This window comes from Lycium ferocissimum, chromosome 4 (genome assembly GCF_029784015.1).
Source record: "Lycium ferocissimum isolate CSIRO_LF1 chromosome 4, AGI_CSIRO_Lferr_CH_V1, whole genome shotgun sequence".
Classification (NCBI taxonomy): Eukaryota; Viridiplantae; Streptophyta; class Magnoliopsida; order Solanales; family Solanaceae; genus Lycium; species Lycium ferocissimum.
This window is the reverse complement of record NC_081345.1, coordinates 15,756,885-15,770,220: the sequence shown is the minus strand read 5'-3', so window position 1 is coordinate 15,770,220 and position 13,336 is coordinate 15,756,885. Positions and strand designations below refer to the sequence as shown.

The 13,336-nt window shown below is 32.4% G+C and overlaps 1 long non-coding RNA gene across 1 annotated transcript; it reads right to left on the bottom strand.

Moving 5' to 3' along the window:
* Positions 1 to 3,198: 3,198 nt before the first annotated feature.
* Positions 3,199 to 4,911, bottom strand: LOC132054394 (uncharacterized). Its single transcript, XR_009414285.1, has 4 exons — positions 4,606 to 4,911; positions 4,474 to 4,520; positions 4,130 to 4,222; positions 3,199 to 3,261 (listed from the first exon to the last, which is right to left on the bottom strand). It is a non-coding gene; the product is annotated as an uncharacterized LOC132054394 (long non-coding RNA).
* Positions 4,912 to 13,336: the final 8,425 nt, after the last annotated feature.

The following is a 13,336-nucleotide window of genomic DNA, read 5'->3' as shown; positions in this document are numbered from 1 at the left end:
TAAGTTCATTTAGAATCAAGGATTGAGCTTAGTTTCCCGTTAGTTATTTTAGAGTTATAATTTTTCTGTTTGGTCAGAACCTTAATGTTGACATCTTTAATAATTCTTATTCGGGCAATTCGCGAGTGCCCTTCGTTGGGTGGTCTTTAAATTTTGCCCTCATATTTGAAATCTTTAAATTTTGCCCTTCGCATAAACCCATAGGTTCCAGGTTCGAACCACGCGCAATCAAAATTTTAAAAAAAAATTCGCAAGGCAAGTTTAAATTTCGCTATGCCCCCAACGGCATACACTTTGTGAAGGAATTATCAAAGTTATGCGGGACCCGGCATACTTATGCCTTATGGGCGGACTTGGCATAAGTATCACGGTCCGCATAACTTTGATAATTCATTCAAAAGTTTATCTTAGGATCCGACATAAAAGTTTGCCCGTTAAAAGTATGCCCCCACCGCATAACTTTGTGAAGGAATTACCAAGTTATGCGGACCCGCATACTTATGCCTTATGGGCGGACTTGGCATAAGTATCTTAGCGGTCCGGTATAACTTTGATAATTCCTTCACAGTTATGCGGTCCGGCATAAAAGTTTGCCCATTAAAAGTATGCCCCCACCGATAACTTTGTGAAGGAATTATCAAAGTTATCGGGACCGCATACTTATGCCAAGTCCGCCCATAAGGCATGAGTATGCGGTCGGCATAAAATGTGTAATTCCTTAACAAGTGTATCTTTATTGGCGGCATAATAAAATTTAAAGCGCTTGCGAATTTTTTTTAAAATTTCGCGCGTGGGTTCGAACACAGGGGACCTATGGGTGTTAGCCGAAGGGCAAAATTTAAACATTTCAAATATGAGGGGCAAAATTTAAAGACCACCCCAAAAGAAGGGCACTCCGCGCAAAAAAATGTTCTTATTCTACCTTAAAGTTATTTCTTCTCCGGTCCACAATATATTATGTCATGTGAAAAGGCTTTGGGCAATTCTTTCAAGCAGTAAACTTAACAAATGACCATATTTCTTTATTTTAGTGGTTCTACTTTTACATATCTTTTTATCTTAATTAGTGTGTATAGAAGAGTTTTTATCTGATGGATGTCATTTTGTTGTTAAAGCAAGAATATTGCTTGTAAATGCGATTATATTAAATATGAGGAATATTCATTTACGATTGTGAAAATCTCCCTTTTCCAAGTTCAAACCAAATCTAATTTCAACAAATTTCATGAAGGCAATTCATTTTTTCATTTCAATTATGGTATGAATTGTATATAAGTAACCAAAAAAAAAAATGACAACTCCTTAACCAAAAAGGTGTTGTTTCTACCAGATTTCTCAAAAGTTTGTTAAAGGCTTCAAATAGTTTTATTTTTCTTAAAATTAATCTATATAATTTCATGAAATAACAATATGCAACTAAGTTAAAACATTACTTCTGTTAAATAATAATTCCAAATAATTCTCTACAATGAGAAAGCAATTACCCGTAGTTCATCACTCGAATTACATTTATTGTCATATTGTTTCGCTTATTTTAAGCAATTGTACATGAAAGTTGTTTTCAATAGTACATGCCTTTCTAAAGTTGGAAATTCCAATATTTAATTTTGAATATCATGAACAATTCATGTTAAAATACATGAACGGTTCATTCCATGTCAATAAACAAACCTAAGAATTAAATGGGACCCATGTTTCAGAAAGTCTGTGGGATAAAGTCAAGTGGCGCCCACAAACTCAGGCAAACTATATGTTTCTTTGAGGGGACGTATGGGGAATTAAGGAAATGTTAGTTGGGTGTTTTGTCTAACAAATGAAATGTACGTGAGCAATACCATTTGGTACAACAGCCTTAAAGCTGATAATTAATTGAAATTCCGAAAGAGCTCCTGAAGCTGGCATGACGACGATCCACTTTCAAAACCCATGCTTCTATATAATTACTAGATGGTTTGTGCCCGTGCAAGGCACGGGCGTTAGTTACTACTGAGATGCAAATAAAGGAGAGATGATTAGACTAAATATTAACATAACATGGTTCATAGTATATTACATACATTTGTGGAACAAAGTTACATGAATAGTTTGCAGGAAAGACAAAAGTACAAAGATTGTAGGTGCTCCAACATTTGTATGAGGTTGGGCTCATATAAGTATGCTCTTGAAAGATAAAACTCTTTCATGACCCGGCAACTTTCATGACCTGCGAAGAAATTGAAGGAATAAACTTACATAATCTAGTAGATAGTAAAGTAATACTGTAAATATAAATAAAGTTTAAAGAAGAAAGTTAAAATCAGCTAAGAACTTGGCAGAAAAATTGGGATGTCCCTTTGCTCTAAAAAATTGAGGGTGGGGGGTGTGTGCCATTGCCTTTCACATAAAGAACAGCAAGGACTATTAACTCATATTTCTACCAATTCCTTTACAGTCTAGAACTTGATAATATGATCCAACATCCTGCTTTGGTTAACAGTTTTGTTTCAGAGTAAATTCGGTTGCTTTGGTGCACTTGTTTTTGCATTCCAGTTCAAGAAGATTATTAAGAATCCATTCGTCTGACCTATGGCTGCTCACTCTTTTATTGGATTAATGGTTTGGATGTGATGCATTGGGAGTATTCTTTGCAAAGCAAAACAACAGTCCTAGTTTGCTAGTCATTATTCGTTTTAGATGAAGAAATCTATGATACAAAAGAATACAGGAAAGTACAAAGAAACATCAACCTAGAAGTCTGCGGACATTGTTAAACATCCTATCTTCCACTAAAACTTCTGAATTTTACAACACAGTTTAAATGCCACCACTTTAAGTCAAATGATCCAAGTTTAACAGCAAGACTCAAAGAAAAAACGCAAACGTGCAATCAAGACATTCACTTCAATATCTCAAACTAAACTCCAAGGATCTATACAGTACACAAGCAGGAACAAAAACTTAACGAAGAATGAAAAATCAAATAGTGCAGTGAATAAACTTTACCATTAGTACCCATATCAGAATCCAGCTGACCCATTTGGGAAAACATGTTTCTTTCCAGTAGTAGAAGTTGCAGGACAACAAAAATAAGCTGAAGAAGTAGCCATGGAATTGAGCTTTACGTAAGAAAAAACACAGTAAACAAATTAGAAAACAACTTAAAAGATTAAGTGAACTGGCTAAAGGAAAAAATCTGTAACAGAGATAAGACTTACTGCCTTCACTTCCTGGACATCCTACAATTCTTTTGTCATAGTAGGATTTAACAACAGCTGGTGCTTCCTATATTTAGAACATATTCAAATACTTGATCATGTTCCCACACATCTAATTGGAAAGATAACTTATATTTTTAGTAGCTATCAATGTAAACAATCTCTTCATACATAATCTTTTGTTTTTCGTGGATAAATGTGTCTGAAGATACATTAGCAGATTTCATCACTGAAAAATCAAAGGAACGTTTTTAGTCACAACTGATTGGACACTGGAGTTTGACAAGTTTCTAGTGATTTTTGATAGGGTAAATGGTATTTGATTGATGGTATCAATGTTAATTGTGTTATTCACACATGGAACTTGCTAAATTGTAGTTCGGAGCAATTCCAACTGATAATAATAAAAGAAATACTACAACTTTAACCTGAAGTCACATGGAATACACAAAGCATCTACAAAATGAGTACCCAACAGATACTTGAACAAATTGAAGCATGTATCCTGAAATAGTATGCAAAAGTATGTGTGAACGAAAATAGCAATTTTTAGAGATGAGATATTCTCGCAGTATATTCTTCTCGACCTCGTCCTAGAGGTGCTGCCTTTTTTTTTTTCGTTTGCTGTTTTGGGGTGTTATTTTGTTTATTTCGACATCTATTCTTCAAGCGTTTCATGAAGTTTCTTAATTAAAATTTAAACACGAGTAATAATGAAGTGGTTTGAAGGCTATGGGATAGTATATGTTTTCAATTGCCAGAGGGCTTTGATTCAACATCAAAGGTATTACAATAGAGTGGGTAATTTGTATACTCCACAGTTAAATCAGCAGGGCAAAAAAAATGGTAGATCTGTAGGTAATACATTAATTTACAAACAGATATGATGTTAGAACCTGAAAATTGGGGAAGAAAGCAACATAGCAGAGACTGACCTTTATTCCATGACTATAGAAGTTACTGGAAATCTATGTACAAGCCAAAAATTGAGTAAGTTATAGTGAACACTTCATTTTCCTGCAAAACAACTGTTGATAAGTATTTAAAAAAATTTAGTGAGGAGTAGTTGTTGGGAAGAGGGGAAAATTAAGCAATCAGCTAAATATAAAGGATCACCAATATCAATGTCTAGATGCTGAGCATAAATTAAGGGAAGTAAATGAAAAAGTAAATTTGCTAAAGATTACCAAACAAAGATCGCAAGTTTAAACCAAAATGCTTGAGATGAAGTAGGTGAAATATCTAAGTGATAAATGATAAGAATTTTCATTGTAATTACCTTTGTTCCATGAAAGCCAAAAGTGGTTGCAAAATTAGTTGGTTAACCTGTGTAAAAAGAAGATGATAGTTGTTAATGAAAGCTGTGATATATATTTATAGAAAGATTGAGAAGAAGAAATGTGGTGGTGACCTTCATTTCCTTTTCACTTTGAGTTGTTGGCTCCGAGTTTACCGTTTCATCTTGATTGATTCACCTTGTTCGGTTGGCGAGGTTTGTTTTTGTATCATGGGAAGATACATGTTCTTTTTTCCTTTTCTTGCTTTCGACGATATTGATTGATCTTGTGGCTGGTGTTTGGAGAGAATGAATAATGTTTTCCTTTTCAATGCATGACTGGATATACAGTTTTGAAGATGATGTGGATGAAGCACGGCCAAATGGCTTCTTCACTTGAATTCTGAACAGCTTCTGGTCAAATTTGCTTTGGAAATCTTCCACAGGATGTATCGTGGATGAGTGTGTTTACATTGGGATGAATAGTTTTGAACAAGATGTTCAATGATTCTTTTTTGTTTGTAAATGGAATGAGAAAAGATTCTGGAATTTCAATTTTATTATCTTCATTAACCTTTTCCCTGCCATCTCTCGATTCTCAGTAAATACTCACAGAATGTAGGATCAATTCTGGCACGCATATTTTTTGACAGTCGATATTTTTCTAGAAGATCCCAGATGTTTGAGTTTAATAGACATTCATGAATAAAGTCCTCTCTTTTCCCGCTCTGTACAACTGGCAAAGTTTGTCTAAAGTCACCACTGAAAACAAGACCTTTCCGCCAAAGAGTGTATTTGAGTCTGTAATATCTCTCAAAAGTAAGTCAAAAGTCTGGACAAGCCATTTTTTTTTGCCATAGATAATTCGTCCCATACTATTAGCTTTGCATCTCGAATTAAAGATGCAAGTGAACTTTGTTTACTAATATTACAGCTATGACTTTTATTTGTGTCAATAGGAAATTTAAAACGTGAGTGAGCAGTTCGTCTTCCTGGGAGGACGGAAGCTGCAACACCAGAAGTTGCTGTTGCTAATGCTATAAATCCTTTAGATCGTACAGTAGCTAGTAAAGCACGATATAAAAAGGTTTTTCCGGTTCCTCCAGGACCATCAATAAAAAAGCGCTGTTCCATTCGAAAATATCCTATTAAGGATTGCATGATATCTTTGTTTGTTGCTCTTTATTCAATTTTTTGTATAGTAATAAATCCTCTTCAGTCACAACTATGTTTCTTTCCAAGTGGATGTCTCTAGCCTCTTGAATTCCAGTAAAAGAGGTGGAAGGTGAGATTTTTTCTGATATAAGTTTAAATTCATTAATATCACGTCCCATTGAATGTAAAAAGTCGTTAATCTGATTTAGCACTAAATAACGAATGTTGTTTGTTTGTATGTTTGGTGTAGTTGTAAAATCTTCAGACATAGAAGATTCAAATCTTTCCCATAATCCTTTCGGATTATCAGGGTTACAATAAACTAATAGTGTTGCAAATAAACGTCTCAAACTGTATGGCATTTGGTAATTAGTAGCTTCTGACATACATTCAATTAAGTTGTTGTCACAAGCTAGCAAGCCTCTTTTTCTAGCACTTCTAACGTGCTACAACATCTTCCATTAACGGTTCTAAGATCTTCGTAGGATTTTGGTCCTCTTATGTTCATCAACAATAGTCGAAGATAGTACCTTTCTCCTTCTGTTGGATGACAAGTGACAATACGACCAATAACATTGCCTTGTATTCTTCGTGTCCACATTCTATCGCTTGTTGACCAGACAAAGTATTGGGGGAATTCTTTGTATAGTAAGTTAAGTTCATTTGCAAAAGGCATTTGTTGCATTCATTGAAAAGAATTCTCGTTAACATTGTTTTTGCGGTTGTAGGATTATTTAAGGCCGAGTTTAGAGTTGCGGTTGTCTTAAAGGAAACATATTGTTGTTCCTTAAGATGAAGGCGAAGATGAAGATGGTAGACATTGGATTCATTTCACTAATAGGAAAGGCGAACAAACGCCACATAGCTTCTGGCGGTGAAACCCATCTAGCTGATCGATAGTCTCTTATTTCGTCTATTTCTACATCAGAATCATTACTATGTACATGGAAAGCAATTTTATCATGCCTCTTACAAATGTATTTATAGATATATTTGACAACTTTAACATCCGAGCAAATTTCAACATTTATGTGACAATTGAACTTGCTTAATAGATATGGATTGTAAGGAACAACCCATGAATTGTCGAGATATTGAGTTCTAACCTTGAAAAAATTTCCGGTATCTTGCCTTCTGTAAATTGGGTAAGAATTCTTACCTTTACATGTTTCAGGGGCATAACTTTTGGGATATTTAAATTTACAGTGTCCCGTCTTTATCATGCATGGGCTTTTAGGATTTAAACTTCCGCAAGGCCGTATGCATCATATGCTTAATAACCAATGAATGTAAATAATGATTTGTGTCGGGGTTTGGTATTTCGCAAATAACTTTATCATAAGCGTTAGGTGTTAATAATTTGTATTCATCAGCAAGTATGATAAGGAAATGAGCATGTGGGAGACCTCGTTTTTGGAATTCTATAGTGTACATAAAAGCTGCCACTTTTCCAAATATACCTTTTTTAACGATGTCTGACTTTAGTTCTTCTACCTTTGCTTTAAATGTACGGCTTATTAAATGCGAGTGTTTTGGACTTCATCAGTAGGTAGTAAGAGATCTTCTATTTCTGGCCATGAAGGATTGCATGTCATTGTTAGGAAGATATCAGGTTTACCAAAGCGTTGCACTAACGCAATAGCGTCTATATATCGACGCCGCATGTCTCTTGGACCTCCAGTAAAGCTAGCAGGAAGGAATGTTTTTATGCCTATTTTTAAAGCGTCTCTTTCACCCTGCCTTAGAAGATCCCTAGGACCTGCCAATATTTCAAGCCTAAACAAATCTTGATTGAACAACAAAAAGTCCAATCTTTGTGTTTCCACTTTTATAAATTCATCTACAGAATATTGTTGGAATAACCTTCCAGAATGTAAAGTTCCATTATCTTCATCGTCTCTAATCTGAAGTTTATAGCAGTAATATTCACGACATGATACATTGTTTTTCTTACGTCTCTCTTTCTGCAAGATTTCCTCTTCGACGTTAAGAAGCCCATCAATTGAGCACCAGTTAGAGACACAAGGAAGTTGCTCTTGATTGTGGGAAGAACGATTCCTGGAAGAGCTACGTTTTTCTACAATTTTTTGGATGCCACAGTGCCACCCATTTTCTCCGTAGGGAAACAATAAAGGATATTGTAATGGGTCATAACAACCATAATGATAGCGTACCAATGGGCTATCACAATAGGTGTAAATTCGAATATGCGGTGATGAGATAACATTGTTAGAATCATCGTCAACCCATATAATTCAACTTCGAGACAACTCGGGTAAATTGTATGTTCGTTGGTCCAAGGCGAATCACATTTAAGTGCAATATAGAAATTGGACAGGTTTGGAATGCCGTTAAAGATTTCGAAACATAGAGTATGGATTAACTTTTAGAATGTCTATCAACTTTGCAATAAGCGATGCATTCGAGATTTTTCAAAAGGCCATTTTATTAACTATATTGTCCTCGTTGTCATAAAAATAAAGTTAGGTTTCTTGCTTCATTATTGGAGGGAATGAGGTTGTTTATAAAATGGTACATTTGTCCTTGAACTTTAAAGGTATAGATACCTTGAGTTCGGTTTAACTCTTATTGTACTTTACTCTGAGTGAAGTAAAAGCAAACATGTTATTATATGTTCTTACATAAGTACGGAAATGATTGGATTCATCGGTGACACCTAAGTAAAGGCTTTTTTAACTTGGAAGTAAATCAAAGAGAAACTAATTTCATTTGAACCTTTCTTTATGCGAGAAGCTAGGAGGTTCATATTGAAATCTCCTGGCTTTACAAAATTTGCAGTTTGGAACTTTCTTTAAAATGGAAGGACTACAAGGTAGTTTTTTGATATTCCAACAACCCATCAGTGTTGACCTATGTCTGCATACTTTAGTGTAGTTTAGTAAGAGTCAAACCTAGGAAAATGGGATAAGTAATGCAACAATATGATTATGATTAAAAAAAGACCTCTAACGATTGGTAGTGATTGGCATAAGCTAGAACGGTCATTACATGTTCCGGATGTCGATCCTGCAAGGATTAACATATCAACTATAGTGAATAACTATCTAGCTGCAGCTTTAAATTCTTAAAGTTAATTTACGCTAACCTATTTCATACACACTGGCACATTGAGTTGGTTGTTCCTTGGCAGGAGGAGTAGAAAGTCCGTCTCTAATGAAGGTAGTAGTCGGCAATGGAATCAAGTTTGGAGGTTCAGGGGAAGAATCAATGTGCATGGAGTGGCTAGTAGAAGAATTTTCAGAAAGACGACGCCTTAACTTGTGGAATAGGGCCGCACGACGGCGTTCGATAGAGCTTATTTTGTTCGGCATTGCTCGATAAGCGATACGGCGTCTAAGGTTTCTTTCACTATTTTTGTCGGACATCTGATGTCAAGCGTTTAATAGAGTTCTTTTGTTAAAACTGGAATTTTCGCAATCCTAATGTTTAATTTGATGTTAAAGCACAGATGTCAATTTACCATAATATAGTATGGAAAGCGCAAGCATTAAGCATTATAACTAAACATATAGGATAGAAGAAATTGAGAATTTACCCCTATCAGTCAGAGTATTTTCTTGCTTTCTTCGCTTGAGGAAATTTGATTTTGAAAATCCTGCGAAAGCCAAAGTGGTCGATAATTAATTTTCTAGAACAAACATTCTAGAAGTGCAAAATGCTTAAAATCCACAACCAAACAGAGCAGCAAGAATAAAATAAATACCAAAGAAATCATACAGAAATAAATAAAATGACACCCCAAATCAGCAAAACCCAAAAAGCAAAAAACGAAAGGACAAATAGACCGACCTCTGAATAAATGACATGACAAATAACGTTAATTTGACAAGAGAAAAAATAAAAAAATTGACTTAAAATAATTTCACTTAATAATTAGAAAGAATAGTAGAGAGTGAAGACGATGACAAAATCTGCATACTTAGAAAACCTTAGAAGAATGGCAAAAATTAATTTTGAAACAGCAGAATAAAAACTAAATTAGCAAGTTCCAAATGCTGCAAATTAAGTCCCACTGTTTATCTCAAGCCATAGCGAACACATGCAGCACAAAGAGCAACTTAATGGAAATTAAAGTAGATCAAACCCGTAAGTTTTGCTCTGAAACACATATATAATAAAAAAAAATTAAAAAGACGCAAAGAAATATCCATTCCCCTCCCTTTTGCGGCTTGAAACCAAAAATCACCTGTGAAAACCCCCAAAAACGTAGCAAAAACGAAAGAGGAAAAAGAAATAAAACACAGGAGAGATAAACAAAGAAAGAAGAATAAGAATCTAAGCAAACAAAAGGAAGAAAAGATTATGAAAGAAGAAGGTCACCTTTTTCTTGTCTCGAGAGAAGGAGCACTTTTACTGGAGAAGAACGATGCAAGAAGGAGTGTAAAAAAGATTATGAAAGATAATTCTATGGTACGATCCGGATGGTCTACAATTTGTGTCTTCGTACCATTGGTCCAGCCCATTATTATTTTTTTTTTTTTTAAATATGGATCATTCCAGATTGTTGTAGAATACCGAAAATACCCCTGAGGACCAACGCCACATTTACTGGATTACCCTTGGTCGTCCAAGGGACTCATGCTTATTACATAGTTAAATTACTAGACGATCTATGCCCGTGCTGCGCACGGGCCCAACACTTTAGATTACAGTGTATCTATGTGTATGTAGTTGTGTTTGGATAGTGATAAAATGTATGTATATATATATATATATATATATATATATATATTGCTAATAAACATACATAAGTTTGTACTATTTTTATGTATGTATGTGTATATATATAAATATATATATATATATATATATATATATATATATATATATATATATATATACTATGTTCAAAACACGATTAATATAACATTGTAGTTTGTGCTCCGTATCTAAAACTTTATTATATTAGTGTTTGCTACGAATACAAAATCGGCAAAAATTTATTAATATTTTTTTAAAAAGAAGACTTGTTTAAAAGGAAACTATTTTCCTCTTTTTGAGATAAAACAATGGCAATATTTAAGAATCGGTTGATACTTTCAATTTTAATTCGATTAATTTAAAGGTGTAAAATACTTATTATTTTTTATCAAATTTTGATTTGGATAATTCTAATTCAAATTATTAAATTAATTTTACATGTTTAAAACGAAACAAAGTAGAAATTGATTTTTCTATTTAAACGAAGAAATACTATTTTTTAATTTTTGGTAAATATTCTCGGTTTAGCTCATTTTACTTGTCATGTTGTCTTTTGCATGGTTTTTTAAGAAAACGTCGATTAGAATTATAATTTGACTAATTTACCTTATTCATTATTTGATCTCCATTTGATTTTTTTTTTTACGACATTAATCTCTTTTCACATTTATTAAAGTAAGAATAAAAATGAAAAAGTAATTACATCCTATCTTATTTTAAAATATAAATATTTTAAGTATATTTATTTTAGTAAACATAATAAATAAATGACATGGCGGAATAGCAAATACAACAGTTCAATATCTAGATTAGATCTCAGGCTAATATAAAAAAGAAAGAAAATTGTATGGTTTGACTAGTTAACCTTTTGAAGAAAAGCAATAATATGGGGTCCATGGTTTTTGCTGTACAATAATTTCATTTGCTCCCACTAATGGATTGATACGCATGTGGTAATGAATCCATCATTATTGACTTAATGGGATACTTTGGAAATTACATGAATATTGTTTGATTTTTTAATATGGGGTGCACTTTTTTTTTTTTTTTTTTACATTATTAGTTTGCACTGTTTTTTTGCATATATATATATATACACACTATGTTCTAAACACGATTAATATAACATTGTAGTTTGTGCTCCGTATCTAAAACTTTATTATATTAGTATTTGCTATGAATACAAAGTCTGCACTTTTTTATTTTGACATTATTTATTTTTTTAATATGGGGTTCACTTTTTTTTTTTTTTTTTTTTTTGGGACTACGGACGACGAAGCATGGGTCTAAACCCATGCTTCTATATAGTTATAACTAGACGGCTATGCCGTCTTATATAGACTGCCCAACACTTTAGATTATAGTGCATCTATGTGTATGTAGCTGTGTTTGGATAGTGATTATATATATATATATACTAGTTATGTGAGGCCGTCTTCAGCCCTAAGCTGAATATAAAAACGAGATATTTTAACTAAAGAATATAATTTGTGTTAGTACAAGTGTACAATAACAACAACAACAACCATATACTACATTTGTAGTCAACAAGTGGGTAGTTATATAAAAAGCAAAATTTTCATTCCACTCCTTTAATATTTTAACTTCCATTTTGATGAAATTATTTAATTCAAATCAAATTTGGAACCGAAATTTGACATTATAACTTATGTATCCTAATTTTCTGAAGTTATTTAATTCTAAATAAATAATCTATATATAGTTAATGAACTTTTAAGACAAATACATAATTTAACTTGTACAGCAGATGGAGCTACTCCTCTCTTAATTAGGGATTAGGGGTTCGAACATGGATATGGAAAAAAATCTTTGGAGGAAGCGCTCCCCCCGAATAGGCGCGATGCAGTGCGAATTATCTGGATTAATTGGGCTCAAATGCGGATATCGAGCACCAATCAAAAAATCAAAGAACGTGAAAAATGAGGTAGGAGGTTCGATAGCTTTTGAAAAGTAGACTTTAAAAACAAAAACAAAAAAATTGACATAAATAAATAAGATTAGGACCTAAAAGTAATTAATTAAAAAGTTTTAAAAAAATTTGAAAATTATTGTAAGGACTACAAAAGTCCTAGAGCTCGATAGCTTTTGAAAAGTAGACTTTAAAAACAAAAAACAAAAAAAAATTGACTTAAATAAATAAAATTAGGACATATAAGTAATTAATGAAAAAGTTTTTAAAAATTTGGGAAATTATTGTGAGGACTACAAAAGTCCTCACATTCCCTCTTATATATAATAGTAATATATATATATATATATATATATATATATATATATATATATATATATATATATATATATATATTATGTTCAAAACACGATTAATATAACATTGTAGTTTGTCTTTCCGTATCTAAAACTTTATTATATTAATGTTTGCTATGAATACAAAATCGGTAAATTTATTAATATTTTTTAAAAAAGAAGACTTGTTTAAAAAGAAACTATTTTCCTCTCTTTGAGATAAAACAATAGCAATATTTAAGCATCAGTTGATACTTTCAATTTTAATTCGATTAATTTAAAGGTGTAAAATACTTATTATTTTTTATCAAATTTTGATTTGGATAATTCTAATTCAAATTATTAAATTAATTTTACATGTTTAAAACGAAACAAAGTAGAAATTGATTTTCTATTTAAACGAAGAAATACTATTTTTTAATTTTTGGTAAATATTCTCGGTTTAGCTCATTACTTGTCATGTTGTCTTTAGCATGGTTTTTTAAGAAAACGTCGATTAGAATTATAATTTGACATTTACCTTATTCATTATTTGATCTCCATTTGATATATTTTTTTACGACATTAATCTCTTTTCACATTTATTAGAGTAATAATAAAAATAAAAAAGTAATTAAATTCTATCTTATTTTAAAATATAAATATTTTAAGTATATTTATTTTAGTAAACATAACAAATAAATGACATGGCGAAATAGGAAAAAAAATTGTATGGTTTGACTAC